Below are 5,697 nucleotides of genomic sequence, written 5' to 3'. Positions count from 1 at the left end.
TGGGTCGATTCAATATTATCGTTCTTCTAACGTCATACCCTCAATGTTGTTTTAGGACTATCGTTACACTTACCGATATCCTAACATCCAGAAAATGTGATCACCAACAACACTTGATCCAATCTTAGAGGCGAGACCGGGAACCTATTGTTTACCTTTTATCATTTCACAGGTGCTTATGAGTTTTCCACTAAATCATATATTCCAGGATCATAGCAATTATAGCATGAAATATAAACTCGTATTTATGATGGAAATATAATAATACAATATTATTGCCTCTAGGGCATATTTCCAACAGTCTCCCACTTGCACTAGAGTCAATAATCTAGTTAGGACTTCTAACTTTTACACCAATGGCAATCCGGTGTTAGTCCATGCTTTGCTTGTGGTATAGACTTCTTCCTATCATATCTAACAACTTCAGATCCGTGTGTATCATTTGTATTTCAATGCATCCGTCACGCTTTCACATAAATTCATTATTTGTGTGAAACAAGCTTAGTATATATTGAATCATCGGTAAAACCTTTGATTCCTTATATTGAGCTACAGAACCACTATGTGAAAACACTGTTCTTTTGCACAATCATCTAGAAATCCTACCAAGTTCATAAGTGAGCTTTTGATTCATCACCCTCTATTGTTGCTTCTAAAGCGACAATATACTTAACTTTCTGTTATAGAATTCACCACAGTAACTTTGTTGGACCAATTCCAATTTACTGTGCCACCATAAATCTTTTAAATTGAAATTTGCTTGGAGCACCAATTGAAGATTTTTGTCGATGTACTATGTACATCAAGCATGTATTAATATTGATGTAACTCCTTACAACAATTTCTTCATTATCTCCATATGCGAGAAACATTCTGGTAACTTTACTCACAACTTACTTGGAGTATTTGGACATATCTGGTTATTTACATACCATGGAATTAACACAAGTGTATTGAAACCATGTATTTCGCTAATCAGTATTTCAAGATACCGATTCTTGCTAAGAACTCCTTGCACGTGACTTTGACAAGAAAACTCTTCTTGACATTTTTCATACTAAACAGCTTTACTACTTTTGTCAATATGTATTTTTGGCTAAGTCTGATTAGACACTACTATCTCCATAGATTATTATGTCTAATACAAGGACAATATTGCCTAAGTACTTTACTAAAAAACTATTTTCAATGAAGTCTTAAGCCGTGTCAAGAAATTTATATAATTTCCAATCACTAATGTGTCATGCACACACAGTGGTTAGAAATATTATCATGCTCCCACTTATTTTATTGTAAATACAAGCATCTTTATTTCTATCGATGAAATCATATTATTTGATCAATTCATCAAAACAAAGATTCCAACTTCACTATGCTTGCTTCAGATCATTATTGGACCTCTTGAAGTTTGCACACTTACTAGCATCATCTGGATCAAGAAAATTACCTTGGACCGTATCAAATATATATCCTTGGTTCTATATCAATCTGTTATATCTCATAACAGAAATATTTAGTAATTACTAGTTTAATCCGAACTGACTTTAAGTATTATTATTATGAGACAATCTCGTCATAATCAACTCCTTGATATTGTCTAAACTATCAACAAGTCAAGCATTATAAAACAAATCTGTCAATTTATAGATCCATCACTACACTTTAGACTTTAAGTCTTTCAGAGGGTCTATCAAGTTCTAAACTTGAATTATGTGTATGAATTCTATCTCAGATTATTTTGGCGTATAGCCAATTCCGGAGTTAGGGCCCATCAACGCTTCTCTGTGTATTTTAGGTTCATTGTTTGTTCCAACAATATTTCGTGTACATACCCTGAAGGTCTGTACAAATTTTCCAACCTATATTGTTTAGCTTCATATTTGACCAAAGTCTCTATATCCTATATAGAGGCTTTTGTATCAGTCGTGGTAAGAAGTTTTAGAACCACTTCTAGCGTCTCTTTTCTTTGACATGATCACGAAGATTCTGTAATCTCGTCGAATTGCACTATCCTCCGACTCACTCTTTTGCAAAAAATATTTTCTTCAAAATTTCCGCACTCTATGACAAAACACTTTGCCTCCGCGTAGTGATAGAGGAATACCCAACCATTTGGGATAACCTACAAAGTAGCACTTATTTCGACAAATTATGATGGCACTCTTTTCAGTGTAAAAGCCACAATCTCTAAAGCATCACATTAAAAGTATATTGGCGAAATAATTAATGTCATCCTTCACCATGTCATACATAGCTTGATTGCATCTACTTAAAACACTCTACTCTTAGTAGTGTTCTAGGAGTTGCAAGCTATAAAATACTTTTCATAGCTCATCAGACATTCTTTAAACTTGTAACTCAAATATTCTTTTCTGCAATCTAATTAAAGAAACATAATTTTCTTGTTACAATAAATTCTACTTCATTCTGAAAACCTTCTGAAACATTTCAAAATATCCAGTTTTATGTCTCAATAAGTAAATATAAATATCTACTTGAGTCATCCTTGAAGATAGATAAATCCACTGCTTGCAACAACACTTACTGGACTACACACATCGATATGCATATTGCCAATTATTTTGTTGCTTGTTCTCTGTGGCAAGTGAACGGTATTTCAGTTTACTTCACTAATTGGACGAAATTTGCAAGTGTTAGATGATTCTCAATCAGATGACTTCAAAATTCATCACAACGGAATTTCTCCATGCTGGTTTCTCCAATGTGACTAAATGCAGTGCTACACAAATGTGGTATTGATGTGGCTTGAATCTGCGTTGGTATTTCCCCAAAGAGGAAGGGATGATGCAGCACAACTACGGCAAGTATTTCCCTAAGTTATGAAATCAAGGTTATCAATCTAGTAGGAGAACCAAGCAACACTATGTAAATGGTACCTGCACGCAAAGAACAAATACTTGCAACCCAACGCGTAAGAGGGGTTGTCAATCCCTCCACGATAAAAAGATAGATTAAACTGTATGAGATTGGATAAATATATCTAGCAAAAACACAAAATAAAATAAGTAAAGAAAAAGTGCAGCAAGGTATTTTTGGGTTTTCAGAATAATAGATCTGAAAACAATATGATAAAAGATAGACCCGGGGCCATAGATTTCACTAGTGGCTTCTCTCGAGAAAATAGCATACGGTGGGTAAAAAAATTACTGTTCGGCAATTGATATAAGAGCAAATAATTCTGACGATATCCAAGGCAATGATCATGAATACATGCATCACGTCCAAGATTAGTAGACCGACTCCTGCCTGCATCTAAAACTATTACTCCACACATCGACCGCCATCCAGCATGCATCTAGTGTATTAAGTTCATGGAGAAACAGAGTAATGCAATAAGAACGATGACATGATGTAGACAAGATCTATTCATGTAGGAACAGACCCCATCTTTTTATCCTTAATAGCAACCCATCACAAAGCACATCTTCCCATTGCAAGAAAAATCAATCTAGTTGGCCAAACCAAACCAAAGTTTCGGAGAAGAAATACGAGGCTATAAATAATCATGCATATAAGAGATCAAAGAAGACTCAAGTAATCACTGGTACGCGTCGGTGCTATACAAACGGGTTTTAACCCCTTTTCGTGAGAGCATTTGGGACCGTCGCCAAGTGAGAGTGGGCGATAGGGTGTCCTTCCCACACTACCCAGAAACCGTTGGGGATATGGAGCAGTGATCCAGAGGCCTTCCAAAACGTAATCGTGTGTGATGCAGCACACACTAAATTCTTTCGCACGTGTGGTATCAGTGATTAAACGTTTCTAATGACGCAATGAAACCATACGGTCTGTCGTAATGAACCATTTGGGAAAGAGTATGTAAGGCAGACGGGCCAACATATGAACTATGTGCGATTGTGCCCCATCGTACATGAGTTTCCTGCGTAACCCGTCTGCCATGCAAGACTCCATCGCACACGTTTCCCAACAATTACCGTCTGTGATAATGTTTTATCACAAATGGTTCAGGAGCCCCTTCACACACATACAAGTGTTGCAGTCCGTTTGTGATTTGTTGGGTATCAGTGACGGTTGCCGCAAGAGTGACATGTGCTTTTCGTTTGGGATCCCACACGTTTCCTGAAAAAATTACGACTGTGATTGTATTTTACATTGGGCACAGTTTACTCCGAGTTCTCGTGTGCGATAACGCGATATCACAAACGGTTCCGGAGACCCTACGCACACGTAGTAGCGCTACAAATCGTTTGTGATCTGATGTGTATCACCGATGGTTCCGCTACGATTGACGTATGCTTTCCGATGTGGATCGCACACACTCATTTAGTTGAACCGTGTGCGGAGCAATTGCCAGGTGAAAACAAAAATATCCCATTTTGAATCGGCATGCAAAAAGCAAATTCGCCACAATATTCAATTGAACAAATAAACAAAAATATCACATTTTGAATCAACACGCAAAAATCAAATTCGCCACAATATTCAATTGAACAAATAAACAAAATATCCCATTTTGAATCGGCAAGCAAAAAGCAAATTCACCACAATATTCAATTGAACAAATAGTGTCCACAGGAAGAACATTCATCAGATTTCGCAACAATTGCAATTGAACATATGGTAGCTAAATTCCAATGATTTGTCCACACATATATATGCATTACATAATTAATCATAGTGTATGAAATACAAAGACCACATCAGATGGAAAACAATGGATCCATGCGTATATGTTTAGCGGCTAACTCTTACTCAATGTTTCAGGAGAAGGCATGCTGGAATCTTCATTATCACCAGTGGGATTGATGTAGTGATCCAGGAAGAAGTCGCTGATAAATCTACGAACCATCTGCAATTCACCAGCCGGGAGCGATTCAGGGGTCCTCGGTTTTAAGATGAGCTGCAGTATTTTTAAGATCGGAATGTGCCATATGAGTGGAGTAGAATATATTAATTAAGATAGACTTACTGGTACTAATTCACGAGGATCATCACAACTATCAGCAGATTTGCAGATGGAGATCATGTGTCTGCAAACCTAGTATCCACAAAGGTTGGTCCCTGCTTCTTGCTGAGGACACTAATTTTTTTGTACAGAATTAGTCATGTATTTGTCCTGTTAGGAACAACCTAACCGGTGTTTGATGTATTATTTTTTCTTTTACAAAACAGAAAGAGGTTTATTTAGAAGCTTGAACATTTGACTAGCGTAAGGAAAGGTATTTGCAGACTGTTGGATAAATTTTCCGGAAATAACAGATTTCGGTGTGTTACCGGAGAAACGATCTCGTGTTGCACAGGTAGTTCCCTCTTGAACAGGTTCCCTGGTTTAGTTTTCCACAATGCGAGCACACTGAAAATGATGATGAATTTTGACGACATCAATTATTGAACCAGATATGAATGCAAATTAATTTCAACATCATAGAATTCAATACCTATTCATGAATTGCTGAAGATGCGTCAGATCCTGAGCGTTTGTTGACTCTCTGAGAGAATCGATGTTGTAAACTGTGTTCTTGTTTGGAACAATGAATACCAATATCCAGTGATTGGTACATATTAAGAAAGCCATGAACTTACGAATTACGTCGAAATCTGAAAGACAATAAGTGTATGCGTGGTTGTTTACTTGACTTACCGTTCATGATATGGCTAGAGAATTGATTCTGCATGGGATGTGTTTTCGAAGAGACAGACGACCGTGTTAACGGC

Source organism: Triticum aestivum, chromosome 4D (assembly GCF_018294505.1).
Source record: "Triticum aestivum cultivar Chinese Spring chromosome 4D, IWGSC CS RefSeq v2.1, whole genome shotgun sequence".
In the NCBI taxonomy this organism is placed as follows: Eukaryota; Viridiplantae; Streptophyta; class Magnoliopsida; order Poales; family Poaceae; genus Triticum; species Triticum aestivum.
The sequence above is the reverse complement of the archived record's forward strand: the minus strand, read 5'-3'. Positions refer to the sequence as shown.